A 15,513-nucleotide genomic window follows, 5' to 3' on the forward strand; every position below is an offset into this window, starting at 1 on the left:
GAAGCACATGGTATGCCTGAATAGAATCACTAATAATGAATTAAGCAACCCACTGATTTGAGAGCAGAAAGGATAATATGGATCCTATTTACTAAGCCTCAGAATCTTTTGAGGCAAAGCCCATATCATTGAGCAATATTGAACCTCTCCATTCCTGCCCGTGTGCTCATTTATAGAAACATATGCTTTATTATTGAAAAAAATATATACCTGCAAAGAGACCAAGCAATTAAAAGTTCTCCTCTTTCCCCATCACACAACTAAAAGGAATGCTCTAGAAATTCTTGGGCAAACAAAATTTTAGATAAAATCCTAATATCATAAATATATTAATTCAGTTAGAAAGGTAACTGGTTGCATTGCCAGTTTTTATTGAACAGTTTTATTGGGTTATAATTTACCTACCATACACTCCACTCATTTAAAGTGGTATACAATTTAATTGCTTTTAGAATAGTCACAGATTTCTTTTGCAACTATTGTCACAAGCATTTAGAATAGTTTAATAACCCCAGAGAGAAACCCTGTAACTATTAGCAGTCACTTCCCATTTCTTCCCAACAGCCCCAGGTTTAGGCATCCACCTCACTTTCCATATCTATGGACAAAATGTGCTCTTTTGTGACTACTTCATTCATTAGCATAATATTGTCAAGGTTCATTTATGTGATAGCATGTATCAGTATTTCATTCTTTTCTTATTGCCAAGTAATATATCATTATATGAATATACCACATTTCACTTATTCATTTTCTGGTTTATGAACATTTGGGTTGTTTCCACTTTTCTGGTTATTATGAATAATGAGCATTTGTGGAAATATGTTTTCTTGTGGGGAGGGGTATATATTTAGGAGGCAGGTTGTTAGGTCATATGGTGGCTGTATGTTGAACCCTTTGAGGAATCTCCAGACTGCTTTCCAAAGTAGCTACAGCATTTTGCATTTCCACAGACTTTCTATGTGGGTTCCAATTGATATTTACTAGTACACTGATAGGCTCCTCCAGGCTCACTGTGGTTGTTGATATTTTTTTGTTTATATTTTTAGCTGCTTGGCTGGACTATTTCAGTGAAATCTGTTTCCCCAACAGTGTGCTGCCTCCAAGGATGCAGCCTTCAGCATCTCACACACCCTGGGGTAACAGTGGTTTAGCAGGGCTGTCTTCATCTTTTCCCAATCTCTGATGGTATCACACCCAGCTGCCAGCCTCCCCTAATTGCTGGCTGATTGTTCTATGGCAGTAGTTCTCAACCTTGGCTGCACATTAGAATCACCTGGGAATCTTTCTAAAATCCTGATTTCTGGGCCTCATCCTCCAGAAATTCTGTTTCTTTGTTACTAATGTTGTGGCCTCACCCCATAACAAAGAAACAGAATTTCCGGAGGATGAGACCCAGAAATCAGGATTTTAAAAAGATTCCCAGGTGATTCTAATGTGCAGCCAAGGTTGAGAACCACAGCCTAACCCAGTTAAACTCCAGTCTTTGCCGGGACAGTGTTTGAAGCCAGCCTATGAGGGATCTTAGCTGTTTCCCCCCCCAGTTCTTTCTGTTTACCTAGTCTGTGGCTTAGTTCGTTTCACCCATGAAGCTACCAGCCTCGTTTTAACTGCTCACCACTAAAACTTCCGCATCACTGCTCCAGAGCTGCGAAGGACAGCAACCCACTTCTCTGGAAGTGAGATTCCTTCTTTACAAGTGGGATATGGTATGAGGCAATTAGCTTTTTGGACTTCTGGGCTTGCCTCTTCAGACATAGAAACTGCCCAACCTGGAAGCAAGCAGAGACAAGGCAGTTGGGAACCAGTTTTCTTGGTCTGGCGCAGCAATTGGAGTGTGGGCCAGGGGGAGGAAGGGAGCACCCCAGGCCCCTCAGCCACTCTTGCCTGGAATAGAGCTTCTGCAACAGGAAGGTGGAAGGTGAGAAGTTCTGTGGGCCTGCCCTCCCAGGGGGCATAGTCAACGCTGGACTGGGAGCTGGGGGAAGAGACCCCTGTGTTCTGAGCTGCACCTGCCTGGAGTAGGGCTACGGTCATGGTCACCTGGAACTGGAGAAAGGCCAGGTAAAGAGGCTCAAAATGCCACAGACTTCCCTGTTCTTACCGAGATCGCATATATTTTCTTAAGTGTTTCTTCATTTGATGTATGCTCTTATGACAATACCCAATTTTTTTTCCATAAATTTTCACCAGTTATGGTTGTTTTACCAGTGATAAGGTCAACAGAACTCCTCATGTTGCCTTTCTAAAAGCATTGCTAGCCATGCCATCCAGAAAAATGTGTAATTTGTTTAAATGTCTATTTGGTCCAGTCAAAAAGAAAATTCCAACAGCTACAAAAGAATAAGGGCAGATCACCTAGGAACGATAAAACAAATCAATTGTATGTCACACATATTGCAACAGAAATCTGATTACGAGAAGAAAATGTATATTACAAAAGTATTAAAAGAAAATAAACCAGCTTTTTATTGTTTCACAGTTTTGGGGTCAGGAGTACAGATGCCTCATAGCTGGAGTTTCTGCTCAGGCTCTCATTATCTGCAATCAAGGTACCAGCCAAAGTTGCATTTTCTTCAGAGCCTGGACTGAGGCCAGTGCCGCTTCTTAGCTCCCTCTGGTTGTTAACAGAATTCTTGCAGCTGTAGAGCCGAGGTCCCCATTTTGTTCCTCCCTGTGGGCTGAAGGCTGCTCTCAGCTACTAGAGGCTGCCACCCACCTTTCCTTGCTGTGTGAGCTACCTCTTTAGGCTCACAACATGGTAGCTGACTTCAAGGCCAGCAGGAGAATTTCTTTCTCCAGTCTTCTAAGTCACAGTCTTATATAAGGTGACATAATCACCAGAGTGGCATTGTGTCACCTTTGCTATCTATGCCAAGTAACCTAATCAAAGGCATGGCGTCTGATCTCTTTTGCCATAATCGCTTTTAGAAGCACTTGCCGGTTCCACCTACACTCAAGGGAAGGGCATGACTCATTGGGGTCACCTTAGGGTGTGTCCACCAAATGTTTCTATACTAAGAAAAATTTAAAGGAATATTTAATGAATGCCAGTATACAAGCTGTTTGTTCAGTTTCAGAATAGCCAAAGGAGGTTTACTAGTTGAACAATCAGTTCACATTGAAGAACCAGACAAACATCTTCCTTCTTAACCTCCCTGGTGCAGAATCTCTTCTCTCAGGGCAATACCCCAACCTTTATGTATTTGCTCTGAAGGCGCTGATGGGAATCACAACATCAAATTACAATATGCATTATTTATTTTTCATTTCTACTTTACATTCTGTGGCTTCAGCTTCCAAGGAGTAGGTAGGGTATATTCTTGCAATCTTGTAGCTCTTAAATTGATCTTTAAAAAGTAGAGGAGGAACTTTGGGAGAGGATGGTGTAAAAAGGAGGGCCTGGGCTAGCCAAGAGAAAGAATTGAAGAGGCAGATGCATACTTGAGATAAAGAAAAAGAGAAATAGCAAGGGACCAAAAGGCAAACTTTGTAATCTTGTTTATAGCTCAGTAGCAAATCAGAAGAGAAATAAAATCAGCTCAATTGTTTACTCACACACCTTTTTAAAAAATCTCCAGCTCATCTGTTAATGATACGTTAAAAAGAAAGTTTAAAAGTTTAGAAGATGTGAGAACAGGCAAGGTTTAGGCAGTCCTCAAGATTAACACAAAGACTTTCATTCAGCAGTGATTCCAGCTAAAACTATTCAAGCAGCCAGTGGCTTATCAATGCAACACACACAAAAAGGCTATTTATCTGTACAGATTTTTTTTTTGTGTGTGTGTGTGTGTTTAATTGTTCTTGTCTTTCCATATGGTTCTAATACTTGGTGGACTGCAAGGCTATGTAAGCAAGGAGACTGTAGTTGGCTTTGATTTCCAGAAGCTGATTAATGGTGTCTTCCTAAGTAAGCAGAAGTTACCAATAAAATTGACTCTAATGGGTGCTTGGGGTGTTGTTAGTACACAGATGCCGACAATAAGCCAAGAGAGAAACAGCTGATGTACATCTTGAGATCAAGATAAGAGGTGGTGCTTGGAGCTATAGTTTAATAGAAATTACAGAGTATTTATAGTACTTACTGTATTTGTGTGCATTAGTGGAACTGGCAAGAGTATAGTATGAAGAGAGCCATACATCTAATGCTCAAAAGCATGCTAAATAGAGGGTGACAACTCCTAAATCTAGCCAGTCTTCTAACGTGTCTGCGCAGTCACTGATGTGGGCGAGCCTTACAAATCCGAAAATCTGCTCATACCTTTCATCAGCTTAATGTCTTTGTTGATTTTTTTGTTCTTTTAGGATGAATTCCCAAAACTTTACATGACCTGAAAAACTTCCCATTATTTCCTTTTTAGCCCATTTCTAAGCCTTTGCTTCAGGTGCCCCAGCCTTCCAGGATTATTCTTTTCTTTCAAAGTATCTGACACATTCTGGCTTCAAGTTTTTCATACATGCTGCTCCTGCCATTCCTACTATTCTCCCTTTCTCTTTCCCTCGTTGACCCCACTCATTCATCTCTCAGGTTATATGTTTCTTACTTGAGGATGCTTTCCTTTATCTCCACAGTAAAATCAACCGCCTTGCTATTTACTTAGAACTCTTTATACCTCCTATGGTCCATAACACTTAGAAACTGTTTGGGATGCATTCATTTTCCACCTCCTCTGCTGGATTGAAAGCTCCATGAGGCCATGTGACTGCTGTGTCCTTAGCTACTAGGTCAGTGTTGGGCATCCAGCAGGCTCCTTTGTATCTATTACTCAGGTGAAGTGATTAAGAGCAGTCTTTGGAGCCAGAAACAACCAGACACCAGTTGAAGGTAGAGTATCACCATGGGCAAGTTAGCTAATCTCACTAACCTATTTTTCTTACACGTGAAAAGGAATACTATCTTCCTTGCACAGTTTTCTGAGAATTAAATTAAATGAGATCACGCTTCTCTACCTGTAGGAACAGTATAAAAACTATGGTGGATGAAAGTCATCATTTAGATGGGGCTTTCACATGATATGAAACTCATTATCTCCCTTGGTTTTTATTTCTTTTCTTGCTGAAAAAAATGTACATATACTAGAGCAATGAGAAACACAACACATTTCACAATAGGCATGTCTAATTTAATTCACTTTTGACAGTTGTCGCTGGTGCCTGTGAGTTTCTTTTTTCCCCCTCTCTGGGTCATCAGCCTTTATGTTGTGTAAATGAGGGTCATAAGATCTAAACTATTTTTTTCTACAGTCATTTGTGGACATTGCTGCCACACATAGTTAGGTCTCTTGTGTTGTTCTTATGTTTTTGTGCCATTGAAACATTCCTTGTCTGTTTGTTTATTCTCTGCCTCTCTTTAAGGAGATTGACAGTGTTAGAAGTGCAATTTAAAAAGCAAAAAGAAGGTTCAAGAAATTGTAAAAAAATATTCTTCAATGAGGAATGTCTAGCATGTTGCAGGTACTACAAAAATGTAGTAGTAGAAAAGGGTTGCCACATGGATTTCACTGAGACTCCACGTTTTTTGCTGACTTAAAATTTTTATCTAAATAATGTTAATGTTAACAAGAGCCAGGATTTATTTAGCCAGGCACTGTTAACATTTTTGTGTGTTAATATTTGCAACAATATTTGGGGGTAGGGACTCTTAATATCTTCATTCTAGGAACAAGATACAAAGGAAGTAAAATGACTTTATCATATGATGGACCAGGCACACAAACTCTTAACTACTATACCACTAAGCAAGACACTAGAAGTAAATTTCACATTTTTTATAGTAATTAAGAAAAACCTGATAAGCATTTTTTTAAAATATATTTTATTGATTTTTTACAGAGAGGAAGGGAGAGAGATAGTTAGAAACATCGATGAGAGAGAAACATCGATCAGCTGCCTCCTGCACATCTCCCACTGGGGATATGCCCGCAACCCAGGTACATGCCCTTGACCGGAATCGAACCTGGGACCTTTCAGTCCGCAGGCCGACGCTCTATCCACTGAGCCAAACCGGTTTCGGCTGATAAGCATTTTTTTAAAAAAAACCATTTTTTCCCTAAATCCCCTACCAAAGACTGTGATTTTATAACCTGGGTTGGGGCTTAGAAATCTATTTTTAACCCATGTTTCTAATGAATTAAATACAAGTGGTCCATAGGTCACTTTGAGAAACAGGTCTATATATCCTTTTTTTGACTTTTAATTTCTTTATTGATTAAGGTATTACATATGTGTCCTTATCCCCTCATTACCCTCCCCCCCCTCATGCTCTCACCCCCCCCTGTTGTCTGTGTCCATTGGTTACGCTTATATATATGCATACAAGTCCTTTGGTTGATCTCTTCCCCTTACCCCCACCCTCCCCTACCTTCCCTCTGAGGTTTGATGTTCTGATAGATGATTATCTGTCTCCGGATCTGTTTTTGTTCATCAGTTTATGTTGTTCATTATATTCCATAAATGAGTGAGATCATGTGATATTTATCTTTCTCTGACTGGCTATTTCACTTAGCATAATGGTCTCCAGTTACATCCATGCTGTTGCAAATGGTAAGAACTCCTTCTTTATATATCTCTAAAGAAAATGTAATTGCCCTAGCTGGTTTCCCTTACGGTCAAGGGCACATGCCGAGACTGCAGGCTCAATCCCCGGTGGGGGGCCATGCAGGAGACAGCCAGCCGATCAGTGATTGTCTCTTATCACTGATGTTTCTATCTCTCCCTCTCCCTTTTTCTCTGAAATCAATAAAAATATATTTTTTAAAAAAGAAAATGTGATTAATCTTTCGAGTTTTATAAGATAAAATGGAGGATGAAAATGTCACCAAAACCCAGGTTTGGCTCCTGCTACAACAAAAGCCAATCTTGTGAGACAAGTGCTGGTAAGGAGAAAAGAGGTCTATTCAAGCATTGCCTACTGAGAAGATGGAGGACTTTGGTCCCAAAGCACATCTTAACATCTCAGTGCAGGCAGGGGTTTTTATAGGGAGGGAGAGGGAAAGCAGAACAAAGAGATCAAGGGGAGAGGGTTGAAAAGTTCTCTCAGGCAGACTGGCACAGTCCATTCTGACGAGGACCTCAAAACTGGTCTAGCCATAGTCTGGTGTGCATCATCCTAGTTTTCATCATCCTGGTTTTGTAGTTGAAGGTCAGCAAATCTCCCAGAGCTGGGATGACTGAAGGTCAGAGTCTGTATCTTCTGAAGTTAGTTCCTAGAATTCTTATACAAATGTGCTGTTTATCTACAAGGTACATATTATTCAGAGTCAGCACTTACAGAAACAATGTCTGAAGAATGGTGGGGTGGGTTATAATTTCCCACTGTTACAAAAACTCTATAAAGTTTTTTTCTAGGTGCAAAAAACATTTCAATGTGTAAAACCATTTTTATCTCTATACAATGGAAACCAATATTAACCAGGTTAACTGTTACTGCTTTCAAAACCCAGATTTCCAGAATAAATAATATCATATGTGTGTATGCTGGTGGGAAAAGACTGTCTTCAAATTCTAGGAATCAGCACTCTATCTGTAGTATATTGTCATTTGGGTCCCTCAGGCAAACTTGGCCCTCATCCGTGTGTCCAATTCACACCACATAGCTCTCTTTTAGTTTTTCTTCTGTGTTGCAAGCAAGAAAGAACTTGCAAAGAAAATCTAATTAAGTATATTTGGTTAATTCAGGTGAAGGAAAGCCAGGGTCTCCTATAAAATAATCCCATTGTCTTATAACAATTCCCCCTGCTCTGCTTCCGTCTGAGAAAATAGGAAGGGTCTCAGATGACTTGATTATGGTTGACTATGCTATACCCCAGTACATCGTTTCCTTTTTTAACCTTTTTTTCATACTTCTCAGTAAAAATTCCATCTCCAGTCAGACAGATATATAGCACCTGTCTTGGCTTCAGGCTTTTTATTTGCCAGGTTGCCCTTGGTGAATCCATGATCAGATTCTCCTGAGGCCAATCAAACAGGCTAATCAGCCTGCCCAGACTGACCCAATTAAGTTTAATTAGTTGTTTTTTTAATCTCTAAATTTTCTAGCCAGGTAGATTTTATGGTTTTTATTAAACAGTGAATAAGAGTTGAATCTTTGGAATTAGTTGGTCTCTCAGGTGCTTTCTGTTGGCAATAAAACTCCAGGAAATCTTTAAGTCTCCTCAAGGAAGTCAAATGATACTGAAAAAACAACAGGTTGACTTCTCTTCTGTTTGGCTCTTTCTTTTAAAGGGAAGTTATTCCTACCTCAGTTTCTACACATATCAATCATATTATTTTTTTGTTTAAATCTCAACACTCTCCCCACACCCCCCACACCCTGGGAAACTTTTACGACATTTTCTATTAGTTGGAAAGTCAACTGGATAAGTTTGAATATAGACAATAAAGTGGGTTTCAAGGAAGTAATGAAGGATCTAGAATTAAAGCAGAGTGAAAGTAAGCCATGAGGTGAATTACATGGAGAATAGGACTCCTAGGAGGTATATGCCTTGGAGAAAATTAAAAAATAATAATTGTTAATAGTGGAGGAATATAAGGATTATGAAAGTATATGTTGAGCTACTTTCATATTGGGTATTTTGTGACCCAAATTTTTACATAGATATTACAAATATTAGGTGCCAGGGCACCTGATGTTTTACTTTATTTTTTTCAATTCAGAGTACAATACTGTGGAGCATTTATTATCTACTTCCAATTGGCAGACAATCATTTATTACCATCAAAGGATACTTATGAGTCTCCCTTTCTTTGCCATTCCTCTTTCTTCTTCTCTGATTTCTCACTTTTCCTATCTCTTGTCCCCTCCTTCTTTCCCCAACTCCTCTTTCTCTTCTTTCTTTCTCTTCCTTCTCTCCTGTCCTTCTTCTTCCTCACCTCCTCTGTATTCTTTGTCCTGCCCCCTTCCCATCCGTCTACTCGGTGTTTTGCAAGCTTTTCGTGCATTGTAATCACCTGGAGAGTTTGTTCAAACACCAGTGGCTGGCCTGTATCCCAGGTGTCTGAATCAGTAGGTCTGGGTGGAGGCCCAATAATTTGCATTTCTAACCGTTTCCCAGGTGATGCTACTGGGAGCATACATGGAGAACCACTTCTTTAGCTGACATTGATAACCTGGTCTGTTTCCAAAGTTAAACCAGCAAAACTTTAGATCAGTCTTAGGATTTGCTTGTAAAATTGCCTGTAGTGTCCTAGGCAATCTTTATTGTCATTCCGTGTAATGAAAATGGATGTTATAAATGCTTAAAAATAAATATTTGATAGCTCTTCTGATGCAATATTATAATATTAATGCTATCAATCAGAATTACTTTCAAAGTGGGAAGCTCTGAAGCTCCCAAATTGGGTAGTCCCTGGGCTGTGTGCAATGCTGCTGCAGGAAGTTGTAGAGACAAGAAAATTAGAAAAGCATAAAGGATTGCAAAATTTTTCACCTGACTTAAACAACTTCTAATTTTATGTCCAAGGTAATTGCTTTTGGAGTCTGTTTTTCTTTGCCTCTGCTATCTCTTGCACTATTAAACCATTGCCCCCTGATACATATTAAATGTGATTTAGTTTTCATGTCTTTGGGAAGAGAGGCTAAAACTAAAAAGGGCTATTTTTCTGGTTGCTACGAAAGAACCAGCTGTTGTCAGGTGGCAGGATCACACTGTAGATGAGTAAGTCAGGGTTAAGGCCAGGGGGACACAGCACAAGGATAGAATGAAATTCCTGAAAACAATTTTCAACCCTAAATTTAAAAATAAAGTGCCCAGCGGCATGTGATTATTCCTTCCTCCTAAAAACATGCTCTCACACAGTCTTTTCTGATATTCCTTGGATCTCACCGGCAGCTCTTTTCTCCCCATTTCTTCCTCTTCAACCTCTAAATGTTGAAATGATTGTGCTTCCTGAGACCTTTTCTTAAAACTCATTTAATAAGTGACCTTACAGTCTCATAGCTTGAAATAATGTTTATATGCTATTGCATTCCAAATTTATATCTTCAATCTATTAATCCAGAATTGTTATATCCAACTGCCTGCATAATATTTGTATTTAAATATTTAATACTTATCTTAACATGCCACCTTTAAAAACAATGTCTTTTCCCCCCTCAAAAACAGTTTCATTCCCAATCTTTTTAATCCTTATAAATTGTTTTTCCATAGTTTCTCAGCCAAAAATGTAGGTGTCATTCTAGTTTCATCTCCATTAACCAATCCTTTTAGCTTTAAAATAAATACTTCTCACTATATTCTGCCTTGTCCAAGCAACACTGCTTCTCCCTTGGACTCCAGAAATACTGTCCTGATTTCCCAGCTTTAGCAAGATAGAAGTTCAGGAACATTTATCCTTCGTGGAACTTTTAGAGACTCTCTCAAGTTTATTCTCTCTTATCATTATGATGTGGGAAGGCTCCATTTGCAAGCACTTCATAGTTCAACATTGCTGTCCCAGCTCCAACCTCCAAATTCATATTCCATCTAGCAGGAAAGATGTGCCATAGGAAAAAGATGAAATGATAGTCTTTCAAGAGGATTGCAGAAGGTACCTCATGAAGCCATATCCCATCTGCCAAAACTTAGACACATGGCCTTTACAAAGAAGACTAGGAAACAGTCTTATTGTGGTAGGCTATTATTTTGCTGTGTTTTTATGGAAATAAAAAACAAAAACATACTTTCAAGAGTTCCTGCTAATGTAGCATACTGTGATTGCTAGCTTGACCACCACTTGTGAAGATAACAGATGCCTACTAAAAATATGCCTTCCAGTTAAGTCCTGAAGAAAGCTAGAAACCTTTCCTCAATGATTTATATTGTATTAATAACCTTTGATTTTACAGTCCCATAGTGAATCTTGTCATCTTTCTCTTAAATATCTACGCACTTACCACCTAACCCACATTGGTTTACCTGTTCTACCTAACATGTTCTCCCAGTTCTTCTTAATTTCTTCCCATCACTTTCTAAAATTCTTCACTCTGATATAAAATTAAGAATTATGGTGGGGAAAAAGTAGGTTCAACATTGTGAGTATGTGAAAGAGTTTATTCTTGTGGTATTATTTATTAACTAGAGGCCTGGTGCACGACATTCATGCACTGGAGTGGGGGGGGGGGTGAGGGGTTCCTCAGCCCAGCCTGCACCATCCGGGACCCCTCAGGGGATGTCTGACTTAGGCCTGACCTCCCCTGAGGGGTCCTTAGCTCTGCAGTGGAGACGGGAGAGGCTCCTGCCACTGCCGCTGTGTTCGGGAGCCATGAGCCCCACTTCTGGCTGAGCAGCACTCCCCCTATGGGAGCACGCTGACCACCAGGGGGTAGCTCCTGCATTGAGCATCTGCCCCCTGGTGGTCAGTGCATGTCATAGTGACTGGTCATTCCACCGTTCGGTCGATTTGCAAATTAGCCTTTTATTATAAAGGATTATTGTATTATTTTCCGTATGAACAACTGTAAACCTACTTTTGCCCGACTCTGTTTAATACTAAGATGTCTGACTCTGCCTCACTTTTTCTTTTCTCCAACAAACACACACACCGCCACCTCTCTCTCCCTCTCCCTCTCCTTCTCTCCTTCTCTCCCTCTCTCCCTCTCTCCCTCTCTCCCTTCCTTCCTTCTTTCCTTCCTTCCTTCCTTCCTTCCTTCCTTCCTTCCTTCCTTCCTTCCTTCCTTCCTTCCTTCCTTCCTCCCTCCCTCCCTCCCTCCCTCCCCCCTTTCTTTCTTTCTTTCTTTCTTTCTTTCTTTCTTTCTTTCTTTCTTTCTTTCTTTCTTTCTTTCTTTCTTTCTTTCTTTCTTTCTTCCTCTTTCCTTTCTCTCTCTCTCTCTCTCTCTCTCTCTCTCTCTCTCTCAAATTTCTATAAAACAAGCCCTCCTAGGGTTAGCTAACTAAATGGATGGCCACTGCTTTTTCTTCCCTTTAGTAGTGTTCTACCTCCTACCGGCCTTATGGGTAGAACATTAAATTGATGGTGATTAACCCTTTGAGGACCACTCGAGAACTTTATGGAACCTGTAAGATTCCCACCAATGAACACAATTAAGTAGTATAGTGTGTGTGGCAGGGAGGCGGGACTAGATTTTTGGACTTCCTGAATCGTGTCTGTGAACCCCAAATTAAATTCTCTTAAAGTGCCAACCCAAGTTTGTGTTGGAGCTATTCTTCACTCTCCTGAGACAGAAGGACACACACATTGTATGCTGAGGGTCTTTGCACACTCTTTGCTCTTTCTTGGCAGAACAACAGCCCTCGCTGCCAATCATAGTTAGCAGGACCAGTAACTGGTTAATAATGACTGCTGTGATTTAGTCTTCTTCCTTGTCCTCAAACATGTTACACCTACATGTGTAAAATAGAGATGCCTGCAGGGGTGGCGGGGGGAGGGGAAGCTATGGAATCTCTATGTTCAATAGAGGATCTGATGATCTGATTCTATGACTTTGAATATTCGATAAAGAGAGATGAAGATTTTCTTCTCAGGTGTTTCCCTTCACTTTATGGTGGTTTATATTTTGTTCATTCTTTTCCAGTTTCTAGGATTCCTCCCACTCCCTCTCCTCTCATCTTTCCCTAAATTCATTTTGTGCAGTCCAAGGTCTGTTCATCTGCTCCAATCAAATAGAGTAGAGAGAACACATTCCCGAGTCACTTCCTCATCCCCTTCTGATAGGATCAGCGAGCACACAGGACAGGTGCCTTCATGTGCATCCAGTAGGAAGCCAGACAGATCCTTCCCTGGAGGTCAGGGGAAGCGTGTCCATACCTCTTGTATTTGTAGTCACAGTACTTTGTGATCTTCCCTGAGAAAATTCTCCATGAGCATCACAACAAATTGCCTCTTTGCTCTGCCTTTTGACATCTGAACCACTTGACCCTGTGTTGATTTACTCCCCTTCCTGTTGATTCATTAATCATTTGCAGTGGGCATTCACAGGACCTGGATGTTGCCTCCTTTCCTTCAGCAGACCCTTGATGTTGTGTGTGAGAAATCTTTTGTAGTTAGTGTCAAACTGGACATTGAATGATTTATTTTGGTTTGGGGAAAAGATAAGCTTTGTTTCTCAGCTTTAATATGATAAAGAAACACTTCCCAGCCTGGTCAGTTAGAGTGGAGGTAGTAGGTATGTTCTCTCATTGAGTTTGAAACTTTGCTCTAGGGACCGATTTAAAGGAATGGAACACAGTTTCTAGTAACTACTCTTATCAGACATAGTGGATAAGGTAGGAGACTTTGAAAACAACTGCTGCTTTTTTTATTTGTAAAGCAGTCGAATCCATTTCATGAGCTCTTAAGACATCAATTAGATAGATAATGGTCAAGTTTTACATTTACTATTCTTTCTTGGCCCTGATGTTAAGTGCTAATATTTTTGTATCTGGAACGAGATAGTAAAAATCCCATAAAGATTGATTGGAGTACTATGTGACATTTGAAACTGGAAAATTCTTTAATATTTGGAAAATAACAGTTTTCCAAATATTTATCTTCCTTTATTGATTGTCTTTCTAAAGATGACTTTAGCCAAGTGGAATATGGAATTTGAGATAGTGATGAGATTTTCACTTATAAATAGAAATGCTTCTCACTTTTAAAATGCTCCATTTTATTTCTGGGCTTCTGGGTTTCAAGTATCCATAGCTTCTGATGTATCAAATATAAAAAATAAATTGCTGAGAAATTACAATTGATTATAAATAAGGTTTTATAGGATCAGAATGTGGTTTTCTTTATTGATTTTAGTAAATGCAAAATTCAGTTACACTGAATTAGTGTTGTAATTATTAATAATAATTGTCAGCATAATTATAAAACCTTTCACCCAGACAATCAAAGCATTCTACTCATTTCTCCAATTAATTGAATGCAGGGAGAGTTAAATAATTAGTGTAAATCCAGAGAAATAGAGCAGCAACCAAACATGTGGTTATTTATTGACCTTTGTTTAAAAACATAATTTTCTGAGGACTCTTTAAACCAATAACATCCAGAAAATTATTTGGACATGTGTTTCTTGGAAAAGATAAAGTTGACACAGTGTTTGGATTATATTAATAGCATGAATAACAACAAATTAAGACATAGCTTTTTATGAAAGGCTGATTTTACAGGAGTGGATTTTGAATTACAACAGTTCTAGTGAATCTGAATGGTTGACAGCACTTTTCTTCTTTCTCCTCTGCCTCCTCCTCTCTTTCCTCCTTTTTAAAAATAAAATCCTCTTTATGCCTATGTTCCTTTGCATATTGAGAATCTGGGAAGAACTGAAGCAAAACTACTGCATGGCTTAACAAAATTATTACAGATCTCTTAATGAGGCCACCCTCTCGGTAAGTAGCCCCAGTTTTTAATCCAATCAGATCTTTTTTTGTCTAGAAAAGTGCAAGAGTTCATAGCTGACTTACTGAACTTAATGTGCGTGATACACACATTTGACTTATGGAAACACACCAGAGAGTTTTGATGAAAATTTTCTCAGATCAGGCAATCACTCAGTTAACAATACATAAAGAATTCTCTGCATGCCCAGCTCTGTCAGTAGCTTTCAAATAAAGATTCATGCTTTCTTGCCTACAGTTCTGAAATCCCAAGTCTCAGAAAATGAAAATCTTTCTGTTAAGTCATTTGTCTACACAGTCTGACCTCCCCTGAGTTTAGGTGAATTATAATCTCTTAAAAGCTATATTCAATTTGAATATTCATACATTTCACTACAGAATATTTATGTATTTACTGTAATCAGGGGTGCTGCCTCAGACCTCACTGGAGGTATGAAATAGAGATAGAAGAACTCTCTACCAGACTTTGCAGTGTATTATCTTTCTAAGATCTGAATAATTCTGAATTCTAAAATTTGTCCCAAGAGTTTTAGTTAAGGGACTATGGACCTCTGCTACTACTATTGTAAATCATTTGACAAAAAGTTTTATTTTTAAATTTAATTAATTTATTTGTTCTTTATTGATTAAGGTATTACATATGTGTCCTTATTCCCCCCATTGCCCCTCCCACCCCCCACTCATGCCCTCGCCCCCCTGGTGTCTGTGTCCATTGGTTAGCCTTATATGCATGCATACAAGTTTTTGGTTGATCTCTCCCCTTACCCCCACTCCCCCCCCCCACCTTCCCTCTGAGGTTTGACGGTCTGATTGATGCTTCTCTGTCTCTGGATCTGTTTTTGTTCATCAGTTTATGTTGTTTGTTATAATCCACAAATGAGTGAGATCATGTGGTATTTATCTTTCTCTGACTGGCTTATTTCGCTTAGCATAATGCTCTCCAGTTCCGTACATGCTGTTGCAAATGGTAAGAATTCCTTCTTTTTTACAGCAGCGTAATATTCCATTGTGTAGATGTACCAGTTTTTTAATCCACTCACCTGCTGATGGGCACTAAGGCTATTTCCAAATCTTAACTATGGTAAATTGTATTGCTATGAACATAGGGGTACATATTGACAAAAAGTTTTATAATCAGTTTTTCAGCACTTATTATTATTATATTTAGAAATTTTAAAAATTGATTTGAGAGGAA

The sequence above is a fragment of the Myotis daubentonii genome, chromosome 7 (assembly GCF_963259705.1).
Source record: "Myotis daubentonii chromosome 7, mMyoDau2.1, whole genome shotgun sequence".
Lineage (NCBI taxonomy): Eukaryota > Metazoa > Chordata > Mammalia > Chiroptera > Vespertilionidae > Myotis > Myotis daubentonii.